Below are 13,756 nucleotides of genomic sequence, written 5' to 3' on the forward strand. Positions count from 1 at the left end.
GTCTTTTGGGGCGAGTATCTCATTTTCGATGCACTATTTCATCTTTACTGTATCCCTTGCTACCTCACATTGACGAATTAAAACAGAAATTGCGTCGAAGTGAAATACTCTGGGTTCCATGCCTTCTCTTTCCCAATGTATGAAAGTTTCTATGGCACCGACAGGATTTTCTTTTGGGGTCGAGTATCTCCTTTCCGATGCACTATTTCTTCTTTACTGTATCCCTTGCACCCTCACATTGACGAATTAACACAGAAATTGCGTCGAAATGTAATACTCTGGTTTCCATGCCTTCTCTTTCCCAATCTATGTAAGTTTCCATGGCACCGACAAGATTGTCTTTTGGGGTCGATTATCTCCTTTCCGATGCACTATTTCTTCTTTACTGTATCCTTCGCACAACACATTGACGAATTTACACAGAAATTGCGTCGTAATGAAATACTCTGTGTTCCATGCATTCTCTTTCCCAATCTAGGGCGTTGCTACGGCAACGACATGATTTTTTTTTGGGGTCGAGTATCTCCTTTCCGATGCACTATTTCATCTTTACTGTATCCCTTGCTACCTCACATTGACGAATTAACACAGAAATTACGTCGAAATGAAATACTCTGGGTTCCTTGCATTCTCTTTCAAAATGTATGAAAGTTTCTATGGCACCGCAAGGATTTTCTTTTGGGGTCGAGTATCTCCTTTCGGATGCACTATTTCATCTTTACTGTATCCCTTGCACCCTCACATTGACGAATTAACACAGAAATTGCGTCGAAATGAAATACTCTGTGTTCCATGCTTTCCCTTTTCCAATCTATGAAAGTTTCTATGCCACCGACAGGATTGTCTTTTGGGGCGAGTATCTCCTTTTTGATGAACTATTTCATCTTTACTGTATCCCTTGCACCCTCACATTGACGAATTAACACAGAAATTGCGTCGAAATGAAATACTCTGGTTTCCATGCCTTCTCTTTCCCAATCTATGAAAGTTTCCATGGCACCGACAGGATTTTCTTTTGGGGTCGAGTATCTCCTTTCCGATGCACTATTTCTTCTTTACTGTATCCCTCGCACACTCACATTGACGAATTTACACAGAACTTGCGTCGTAATGAAATACTCTGTGTTCCATGCATTCTCTTTCCCAATCTAGGGCATTTCTACGGCAACGACAGGATTTTTTTTTGGGGTCGAGTATCTCCATTCCGATGCACTATTTCTTCTTTACTGTATCCCTTGCACCCTCAAATTTACTAATTAACACAGAAATCGCGTCGCAATGAAATACTCTGCGTTCCATCCATTCTCTTTCCCAATGTAAGAACGTTAGTACGGCAATAACAGGATTGTCTTTTGGGGTCGAGTATCTCCTTTCCGATGCACTATTTCATCTTTACTGTATCCCTTGCTACCTCACATTGACGAATTAACACAGAAATTGCGTTGAAATGAAATACTCTGGGTTCCATGCCTTCTCTTTCCCAATGTATGAAAGTTTCTATGCCACCGACAGGATTGTCTTTTGGGGTCGAGTGTCTCCTTTCGGATGCACTATTTCATCTTTACTGTATCCCTTGCAACCTCACATAGACGAATTAACACAGAAATTGCGTCGAAATGAAATACTCTGGGTTCCATGTTTTCTCTTTCCCAATCTACGAAAGTTTCTATGGCACCGACAGGATTGTCTTTTGGGGTCGAGTATCTCTTTTACGTTGAACTATTTCATCTTTACTGTATCCCTTGCACCCTCACATTTACGAATCAATACAGAAATTGCGTCGAAATGTAATACTCTGGTTTCCATGCCTTCTCTTTCCCAATCTATGAAAGTTTCCATGGCACCGACAGGATTGTCTTTTGGGGTCGAGTATCTCCTTTTCGATGAACTATTTCATCTTTACTGTATCCCTTGCAACCTCACATTGACGAATTAACACAGAAATTGCGTCGTAATGAAATACTCTGTGTTCCATGCATTCTCTTTCCCAACTCTAGGGCGTTTCTACGGCAACGACAGGATTTTATTTTGGAGTCGAGTATCTCCATTCCGATGCACTATTTCTTCTTTACTGTATCCCTTGCACCCTCAAATTTACGAATTAACACAAAAATCGCGTCGCAATGAAATACTCTGCGTTCCATCCATTCTCTTTCCCAATGTAAGAACGTTAGTACGGCAATGACAGGATTGTCTTTTGGGGTCGAGTATCTCCTTTCCGATGCACTATTTCATCTTTACTGTATCCCTTGCTACCTCACATTGACGAATTAACACACATATTGCGTCGAAGTGAAATACTCTGGGTTCCTTGCATTCTGTTTCCCAATCTAGGGCGTTGCTACGGCGACGACAGGATTTTTTTTTGGGGTCGAGTATCTCCTTTCCGATGCACTATTTCATCTTTACTGTATCCCTTGCTACCTCACATTGACGAATTAACACAGAAATTACGTCGAAATGAAAAACTCTGGTTTCCTTGCATTCCTTTCCCAATGTATGAAAGTTTCTATGGCACCGCAAGGATTTTATTTCGGGGTCGAGTATCTCCATTCCGATGCACTATTTCATCTTTACTGTATCCCTTGCAAACTCAAATTTACGAATTAACACAGAAATCGCGTCGCAATGAAATACTCTGCGTTCCATCCATCCTCTTTCCCAATGTAAGAACGTTAGTACGGCAATGACAGGATTGTCTTTTGGGGCGAGTATCTCCTTTTCGATGAACTATTTCATCTTTACTGTATCCCTTGCAACCTCACATTGACGAATTAACACAGAAATTGCGTCGTAATGAAATACTCTGTGTTCCATGCATTCTCTTTCCCAATCTAGGTCGTTTCTACGGCAACGACAGGATTTTATTCTGGGGTCGAGTATCTCCATTCCGATGCACTATTTCTTCTTTACTGTATCCCTTGCACCCTCAAATTTACGAATTAACACAAAAATCGCGTCGCAATGAAATACTCTGCGTTCCATCCATTCTCTTTCCTAATGTAAGAACGTTAGTACGGAAATGACAGGATTGTCTTTTGGGGTCGAGTATCTCCTTTCCGATGCACTATTTCATCTTTACTGTATCCCTTGCTACCTCACATTGACGAATTAACACACATATTGCGTCGAAGTGAAATACTCTGGGTTCCTTGCATTCTGTTTCCCAATCTAGGGCGTTGCTACGGCGACGACAGGATTTTTTTTTGGGGTCGAGTATCTCCTTTCCGATGCACTATTTCATTTTTACTGTATCCCTTGCTACCTCACATTGACGAATTAACACAGAAATTACGTCGAAATGAAATACTCTGGGTTCCTTGCATTCTCTTTCCAAATGTATGAAAGTTTCTATGGCACCGCAAGGATTTTTTTTGGGGGTCGAGTATCTCCATTCCGATGCACTATTTCATCTTTACTGTATCCCTTGCACCCTCAAATTTACGAATTAACACAGAAATCGCGTCGCAATGAAATACTCTGCGTTCCATCCATTAACTTTCCCAATGTAAGAACGTTAGTACGGCAATGACAGGATTGTCTTTTGGGGTCGAGTATCTCCTTTCCGATGCACTATTTCATCTTTACTGTATCCCTTGCTACCTCACATTGACGAATTAACACACATATTGCGTCGAAGTGAAATACTTTGGGTTCCATGCCTTCTCTTTCCCAATGTATGAAAGTTTCTATGCCACCGACAGGATTGTCTTTTGGTGCGAGTATCTCCTTTTCGATGCACTATTTCATCTTTACTGTATCCCTTGCTACCTCACATTGACGAATTAACACAGAAATTGCGTCGAAGTGAAATACTCTGGGTTCCATGCCTTCTCTTTCATAATGTATGGAAGTTTCTATGCCACCGACAGGATTGTCTTTTGGGGTCGAGTGTCTCCTTTCGGATGCACTATTTCATCTTTACTGTATCCCTTGCACCCTCACATTGACGAATTAACACAGAAATTGCGTCGAAATGAAATACTCTGTGTTCCATGCTTTCCCTTTTCCAATCTATGAAAGTTTCTATGCCACCGACAGGATTGTCTTTTGGAGCGAGTATCTCCTTTTCGATTAACTATTTCATCTTTACTGTATCCCTTGCAACCTCACATTGACGAATTAACACAGAAATTGCGTCGAAATGAAATACTCTGGGTTCCATGCTTTCTCTTTCCCAATCTACCAAGCTTTCTATGGCACAGACAGGATTGTCTTTTGGGGTCGAGTATCTCTTTTTCGATGAACTATTTCATCTTTACTGTATCCCTTGCACTCTCACATTTACGAATTAATACAGAAATTGCGTCGAAATGTAATACTCTGTTTCCATGCCTTCTCTTTCCCAATCTATGAAAGTTTCCATGGCACCGACAGGATTGTCTTTTGGGGTCGAGTATCTCCTTTCCGATGCACTATTTCTTCTTTACTGTATCCCTCGCACACTCACATTGACGAATTTACACAGAAATTGCGTCGCAATGAAATACTCTGTGTTCCATGCATTCTCTTTCCCAATCTAGGGCGTTGCTAAGGCAACGACAGGATTTTTTTTTTAAGTCGAGTATCTCCTTTCCGATGCACTATTTCATCTTTACTGTATCCCTTGCTACCTCACATTGACGAATTAACACAGAAATTACGTCGAAATGAAATACTTTGGGTTCCTTGCATTCTCTTTCCCAATGTATGAAAGTTTCTATGGCACCGCAAGGATTTTCTTTTGGGGTCGAGTATCTCCTTTCGGATGCACTATTTCATCTTTACTGTATCCCTTGCACCCTCACATTGACGAATTAACACAGGAATTGCGTCGAAATGAAATACTCTGTGTTCCATGCTTTCCCTTTTCCAATCTATGAAAGTTTCTATGCCACCGACAGGATTGTCTTTTGGGGCGAGTATCTCCTTTTCAGTGAACCATTTCATCTTTACTGTATCCCTTGCAACCTCACATTGACGAATTAACACAGAAATTGCGTCGTAATGAAATACTCTGTGTTCCATGCATTCTCTTTCCCGATCTAGGGCGTTTCTACGGCAACGACAGGATTTTATTTTGGGGTCGAGGATCTCCATTCCGATGCACTATTTCTTCTTTACTGTATCCCTTGGACCCTCAAATTTTCGAATTAACACAAAAATCGCGTCGCAATGAAATACTCTGCGTTCCATCCATTCTCTTTCCCAATGTAAGAACGTTAGTACGGCAATGACAGGATTGTCTTTTGGGGTCGAGTATCTCCTTTCCGATGCACTATTTCATCTTTACTGTATCCCTTGCTACCTCACATTGACGAATTAACACACATATTGCGTCGAAGTGAAATACTCTGGGTTCCTTGCATTCTGTTTCCCAATCTAGGGCGTTGCTACGGCGACGACAGGATTTTTTTTTTGGGGTCGAGTATCTCCTTTCCGATGCACTATTTCATCTTTACTGTATCCTTTGCTACCTCACATTGACGAATTAACACAGAAATTACGTCGAAATGAAATACTCTGGGTTCCTTGCATTCTCTTTCCCAATGTATGAAAGTTTCTATGGCACCGCAAGGATTTTATTTGGGGGTCGAGTATCTCCATTCCGATGCACTATTTCATCTTTACTGTATCCCTTGCACCCTCAAATTTACGAATTAACACAGAAATCGCGTCGCAATGAAATACTCTGCGTTCCATCCATTCTCTTTCCCAATGTAAGAACGTTAGTACGGCAATGACAGGATTGTCTTTTGGGGTCGAGTATCTCCTTTCCGATGCACTATTTCATCTTTACTGTATCCCTTGCTACCTCACATTGACGAATTAACACACATATTGCGTCGAAGTGAAATACTCTGGGTTCCTTGCATTCTGTTTCCCAATCTAGGGCGTTGCTACGGCGACGACAGGATTTTTTTTTGGGATCGAGTATCTCCTTTCCGATGCACTATTTCATCTTTACTGTATCCCTTGCTACCTCACATTGACGAATTAACACAGAAATTACGTCGAAATGAAATACTCTGGGTTCCTTGCATTCTCTTTCCCAATGTATGAAAGTTTCTAAGGCACCGACAGGATTGTCTTTTGGGCTCTAGTGTCTCGTTTCGGATGCACTATTTCATCTTTACTGTATCCCTTGCACCCTCACATTGACGAATTAACACAGAAATTGCGTCGAAATGAAATACTCTGTGTTCCATGCTTTCCCTTTTCCAATCTATGAAAGTTTCTATGCCACCGACAGGATTGTCTTTTGGGGCGAGTATATCCTTTTCGATTAACTATTTCATCTTTACTGTATCCGTTGCAACCTCACATAGACGAATTAACACAGAAATTGCGTCGAAATGAAATACTCTGGGTTCCATGCTTTCTCTTTCCCAGTCTATGAAAGTTTCTATGGCACCGACAGGATTGTCTTTTGGGGTCGAGTATCTCTTTTTCGATGAACTATTTCATCTTTACTGTATCCCTTGCACCCTCACATTGACGAATTAATACAGAAATTGCGTCGAAATGTAATACTCTGGTTTCCACCCCTTCTCTTTCCCAATCTATGAAAGTTTCCATGGCACCGACAGGATTGTCTTTTGGGGTCGAGTATCTCCTTTCCGATGCACTATTTCTTCTTTACTGTATTCCTCGCACACTCACATTGACGAATTTACACAGAAATTGCGTCGTAATGAAATACTCTGTGTTCCATGCATTCTCTTTCCCAATCTAGGGCGTTGCTACGGCAACGACAGGATTTTTTTTTGGGGTCGAGTATCTCCTTTCCGATGCACTATTTCATCTTTACTGTATCCCTTGCTACCTCACATTGACGAATTAACACAGAAATTACGTCGAAATGAAATACTCTGGGTTCCTTGCATTCTCTTTCCCAATGTATGAAAGTTTCTATGGCACCGCAAGGATTTTCTTTTGGGGTCGAGTATCTCCTTTCGGATGCACTATTTCATCTTTACTGTATCCCTTGCACCCTCACATTGACGAATTAACACAGAAATTGCGTCGAAATGAAATACTCTGTGTTCCATGCTTTCCCTTTTCCAATCTATGAAAGTTTCTATGCCACCGACAGGATTGTCTTTTGGGGCGAGTATCTCCTTTTCGATGAACTATTTCATCTTTACTGTATCCCTTGCAACATCACATTGACGAATTAACACAGAAACGGCGTCGTAATGAAATACTCTGTGTTCCATGCATTCTCTTTCCCAATCTAGGGCGTTTCTACGGCAACGACAGGATTTTATTTTGGGGTCGAGTATTTCCATTCCGATGCACTATTTCTTCTTTACTGTATCCCTTGGACCCTCAAATTTACGAATTAACCCAAAAATCGCGTCGCAATGAAATACTCTGCGTTCCATCCATTCTCTTTCCCAATGTAAGAACGTTAGTACGGCAATGACAGGATTGTCTTTTGGGGTCGAGTATCTCCTTTCCGATGCACTATTTCATCTTTACTGTATCCCTTGCTACCTCACATTGACGAATTAACACAGATATTGCGTCGAAGTGAAATACTCTGGGTTCCATGACTTCTCTTTCCCAATGTATGAAAGTTTCTATGCCACCGACAGGATTGTCTTTTGGGTTCGAGTGTCTCCTTTCGGATGCACTATTTCATCTTTACTGTATCCCTTGCACCCTCACATTGACGAATTAACACAGAAATTGCGTCGAAATGAAATACTCTGGGTTCCATGCTTTCCCTTTTCCAATCTATGAAAGTTTCTATGCCACCGACAGGATTGTCTTTTGGAGCGAGTATCTCCTTTTCGATTAACTATTTCATCTTTACTGTATCCCTTGCAACCTCACATAGACGAATTAACACAGAAATTGCGTCGAAATGAAATACTCTGGGTTCCATGCTTTCTCTTTCCCAATCTACGAAACGTTCTATGGCACAGACAGGATTGTCTTTTGGGGTCGAGTATCTCTTTTTCGATGAACTATTTCATCTTTACTGTATCCCTTGCACTCTCACATTTACGAATTAATACAGAAATTGCGTCGAAATGTAATACTCTGGTTTCCATGCCTTCTCTTTCCCAATCTATGAACGTTTCCATGGCACCGACAGGATTGTCGTTTGGGGTCGAGTATCTCCTTTCCGATGCACTATTTCTTCTTTACTGTATCCCTCGCACACTCACATTGACGAATTTACACAGAAATTGCGTCGTAATGAAATACTCTGTGTTCCATGCATTCTCTTTCCCAATCTAGGGCAGTGCTAAGGCAACGACAGGATTTTTTTTTGGGGTCGAGTATCTCCTTTCCGATGCACTATTTCATCTTTACTGTATCCCTTGCTACCTCACATTGACGAATTAACACAGAAATTACGTCGAAATGAAATACTCTGGGTTCCTTGCATTCTCTTTCCCAATGTATGAAAGTTTCTATGGCACCGCAAGGATTTTATTTGGGGGTCGAGTATCTCCATTCCGATGCACTATTTCATCTTTACTGTATCCCTTGCACCCTCAAATTTACGAATTAACACAGAAATCGCGTCGCAATGAAATACTCTGCGTTCCATCCATTCTCTTTCCCAATGTAAGAACGTTAGTACGGCAATGACAGGATTGTCTTTTGGGGCGAGTATATCCTTTTCGATTAACTATTTCATCTTTACTGTATCCCTTGCAACCTCACATAGACGAATTAACACAGAAATTGCGTCGAAATGAAATACTCTGGGTTCCATGCTTTCTCTTTCCCAGTCTATGAAAGTTTCTATGGCACCGAGTGGATTGTCTTTTGGGGTCGAGTATCTCTTTTTCGATGAACTATTTCATCTTTACTGTATCCCTTGCACCCTCACATTGACGAATTAATACAGAAATTGCGTCGAAATGTAATACTCTGGTTTCCACCCCTTCTCTTTCCCAATCTATGAAAGTTTCCATGGCACCGACAGGATTGTCTTTTGGGGTCGAGTATCTCCTTTCCGATGCACTATTTCTTCTTTACTGTATCCCTCGCACACTCACATTGACGAATTTACACAGAAATTGCGTCGTAATGAAATACTCTGTGTTCCATGCATTCTCTTTCCCAATCTAGGGCGTTGCTACGGCAACGACAGGATTTTTTTTTGGGGTCGAGTATCTCCTTTCCGATGCACTATTTCATCTTTACTGTATCGCTTGCTACCTCACATTGACGAATTAACACAGAAATTACGTCGAAATGAAATACTCTGGGTTCCTTGCATTCTCTTTCCCAATGTATGAAAGTTTCTATGGCACCGCAAGGATTTTCTTTTGGGGTCGAGTATCTCCTTTCGGATGCACTATTTCATCTTTACTGTATCCCTTGCACCCTCACATTGACGAATTAACACAGAAATTGCGTCGAAATGAAATACTCTGTGTTCCATGCTTTCCCTTTTCCAATCTATGAAAGTTTCTATGCCACCGACAGGACTGTCTTTTGGGGCGAGTATCTCCTTTTCAATGAACTATTTCATCTTTACTGTATCCCTTGCAACCTCACATTGACGAATTAACACAGAAATTGCGTCGTAATGAAATACTCTGTGTTCCATGCATTCTCTTTCCCAATCTAGGGCGTTTCTACAGCAACGACAGGATTTTATTTTGGGGTCGAGGATCTCCATTCCGATGCACTATTTCTTCTTTACTGTATCCCTTGGACCCTCAAATTTACGAATTAACACAAAAATCGCGTCGCAATGAAATACTCTGCGTTCCATCCATTCTCTTTCCCAATGTAAGAACGTTAGTAAGGCAATGACAGGATTGTCTTTTGGGGTCGAGTATCTCCTTTCCGATGCACTATTTCATCTTTACTGTATCCCTTGCTACCTCACATTGACGAATTAACACACATATTGCGTCGAAGTGAAATACTCTGGGTTCCTTGCATTCTGTTTCCCAATCTAGGGCGTTGCTACGGCAACGACAGGATTTTTTTTTGGGGTCGAGTATCTCCTTTCCGATGCCCTATTTCATCTTTACTGTATCCCTTGCTACCTCACATTGACGAATTAACACAGAAATTACGTCGAAATGAAATACTCTGGGTTCCTTGCATTCTCTTTCCCAATGTATGAAAGTTTCTATGGCACCGCAAGGATTTTATTTGGGGGTCGAGTATCTCCATTCCGATGCACTATTTCATCTTTACTGTATCCCTTGCACCCTCAAATTTACGAATTAACACAGAAATCGCGTCGCAATGAAATACTCTGCGTTCCATCCATTCTCTTTCCCAATGTAAGAACGTTAGTACGGCAATGACAGGATTGTCTTTTGGGGTCGAGTATCTCCTTTCCGATGCACTATTTCATCTTTACTGTATCCCTTGCTACCTCACATTGACGAATTAACACACATATTGCGTCGAAGTGAAATACTCTGGGTTCCTTGCATTCTGTTTCCCAATCTAGGACGTTGCTACGGCGACGACAGGATTTTTTTTTGGGGTCGAGTATCTCCTTTCCGATGCACTATTTCATCTTTACTGTATCCCTTGCTACCTCACATTGACGAATTAACACAGAAATTACGTCGAAATGAAATACTCTGGGTTCCTTGCATTCTCTTTCCCAATGTATGAAAGTTTCTAAGGCACCGACAGGATTGTCTTTTGGGGTCGAGTGTCTCGTTTCGGATGCACTATTTCATCTTTACTGTATCCCTTGCACCCTCACATTGACGAATTAACACAGAAATTGCGTCGAAATGAAATACTCTGTGTTCCATGCTTTCCCTTTTCCAATCTATGAAAGTTTCTATGCCACCGACAGGATTGTCTTTTGGGGCGAGTATATCCTTTTCGATTAACTATTTCATCTTTACTGTATCCCTTGCACCCTCACATTGACGAATTAATACAGAAATTGCGTCGAAATGTAATACTCTGGTCTCCACCCCTTCTCTTTCCCAATCTATGAAAGTTTCCATGGCACCGACAGGATTGTCTTTTGGGGTCGAGTATCTCCTTTCCGATGCACTATTTCTTCTTTACTGTATCCCTCGCACACTCACATTGACGAATTTACACAGAAATTGCGTCGTAATGAAATACTCTGTGTTCCATGCATTCTCTTTCCCAATCTAGGGCGTTGCTACGGCAACGACAGGATTTTTTTTGGGGTCGAGTATCTCCTTTCCGATGCACTATTTCATCTTTACTGTATCGCTTGCTACCTCACATTGACGAATTAACACAGAAATTACGTCGAAATGAAATACTCTGGGTTCCTTGCATTCTCTTTCCCAATGTATGGAAGTTTCTATGGCACCGCAAGGATTTTCTTTTGGGGTCGAGTATCTCCTTTCGGATGCACTATTTCATCTTTACTGTATCCCTTGCACCCTCACATTGACGAATTAACACAGAAATTGCGTCGAAATGAAATACTCTGTGTTCCATGCTTTCCCTTTTCCAATCTATGAAAGTTTCTATGCCACCGACAGGATTGTCTTTTGGGGCGAGTATCTCCTTTTCGATGAACTATTTCATCTTTACTGTATCCCTTGCAACCTCACATTGACGAATTAACACAGAAACGGCGTCGTAATGAAATACTCTGTGTTCCATGCATTCTCTTTCCCAATCTAGGGCGTTTCTACGGCAACGACAGGATTTTATGTTGGGGTCGAGTATTTCCATTCCGATGCACTATTCCTCCTTTACTGTATCCCTTGCACCCTCAAATTTACGAATTAACACAAAAATCGCGTCGCAATGAAATACTCTGCGTTCCATCCATTCTCTTTCCCAATGTAAGAACGTTAGTACGGCAATGACAGGATTGTCTTTTGGGGTCGAGTATCTCCTTTCCGATGCACTATTTCATCTTTACTGTATCCCTTGCTACCTCACATTGACGAATTAACACAGAAATGACGTCGAAATGAAATACTCTGGGTTCCTTGCATTCTCTTTCCCAATGTATGAAAGTTTCTATGGCACCGCAAGGATTTTTTTTGGGGGTCGAGTATCTCCATTCCGATGCACTATTTCATCTTTACTGTATCCCTTGCACCCTCAAATTTACGAATTAACACAGAAATCGCGTCGCAATGAAATACTCTGCGTTCCATCCATTCTCTTTCCCAATGTAAGAACGTTAGTACGGCAATGACAGGATTGTCTTTTGGGGTCGAGTATCTCCTTTCCGATGCACTATTTCATCTTTACTGTATCCCTTGCTACCTCACATTGACGAATTAACACAGAAATTACGTCGAAATGAAATACTCTGGGTTCCATGCTTTCTCTTTCCCAATCTATGAAAGTTTCTTTGGCACCGACAGGATTGTCTTTTGGGGTCGAGTATCTCTTTTTCGATGAACTATTTCGTCTTTACCGTATCCCTTGTACCCTCACATTGACGAGTTGGAACTGAAATTGCGTCGAAATGTAATACTCTGGTTTCCATGCCTTCTCTTTCCCAATCTACGAAAGTTTCCATGGCACCGACAGGGTTGTCTGTTGGGGTCCAGTATCTCCTTTCCGATGCACTATTTCTTCTTTACTGTATTCCTCGCACACTCACAATGACGAATTTACACAGAAATTGCGTCGTAATGAAATACTCTGTGTTCCATGCTTTCTCTTTCCCAATCTAGGGCGTTGCTACGGCAACCACAGGATTTTTTTTTGGGGTCGAGTATCTCCTTTCGGATGCACTATTTCATCTTTACTGTATCCCTTGCACCCTCACATTGACGAATTAACACAGAAATTACGTCGAAATGAAAAACCCTGTGTTCCATGCTTTCCCTTTCCCAATCTATGAAAGTTTCTATGCCACCGACAGGATTGTCTTTTGGGGCGAGTATCTCCTTTTCCATGAACTATTTCATCTTTACTGTATCCCTTGCAACCTCACATTGACGAATTAACACAGAAATTGCGTCGAAATGAAATACTCTGGGTTCCATGCCTTCTCTTTCCCAATCTATCAAAGTTTCTATGGCACCGACGGGATTGTCTTTTGGGGTCGAGTATCTGCTTTCCAAAGAACTATTTCATCTTTACTGTATCCCTTGCACCCTCACATTGACGTTTTAATACAGAAATTGCGTCGAAATGAAATACTCTGTGTTCCATGCTTTCCCTTTTCCAATCTATGAAAGTTTCTATGCCACCGACAGGATTGTCTTTTGGGGCGAGTATCTCCTTTTCGATTAACTATTTCATCTTTACTGTATCCGTTGCAACCTCACATTGACGAATTAACGCAGAAATTGCGTCGAAATGAAATACTCTGGGTTCCATGCTTTCTCCTTCCCAATCTATGAAAGTTTCTATGGCACCGACAGGATTGTCTTTTGGGGTCGAGTATCTCTTTTTCGATGAACTATTTCGTCTTTACCGTATCCCTTGCACCCTTACATTGACGAATTAGTACAGAAATTGCGTCGAAATGTAATACTCTGGTTTCCATGCCTTCTCTTTCCCAATCTATGAAAGTTTCCATGGCACCGACAGGATTGTCTTTGGGGTCGAGTATCTCCTTTCCGATGCACTATTTCTTCTTTACTGTATTCCTCGCACACTCACATTGACGAATTTACACAGAAATTGCGTCGTAATGAAATACTCTGTGTTCCTTGCATTCTCTTTCCCAATGTATGAAAGTTTCTATGGCACCGCAAGGATTTTTTTTGGGGGTCGAGTATCTCCATTCCGATGCACTATTTCATCTTTACTGTATCCCTTGCACCCTCAAATTTACGAATTAACACAGAAATCGCGTCGCAATGAA

This window comes from Schistocerca serialis, chromosome 12, assembly GCF_023864345.2.
Source record: "Schistocerca serialis cubense isolate TAMUIC-IGC-003099 chromosome 12, iqSchSeri2.2, whole genome shotgun sequence".
In the NCBI taxonomy this organism is placed as follows: domain Eukaryota; kingdom Metazoa; phylum Arthropoda; class Insecta; order Orthoptera; family Acrididae; genus Schistocerca; species Schistocerca serialis.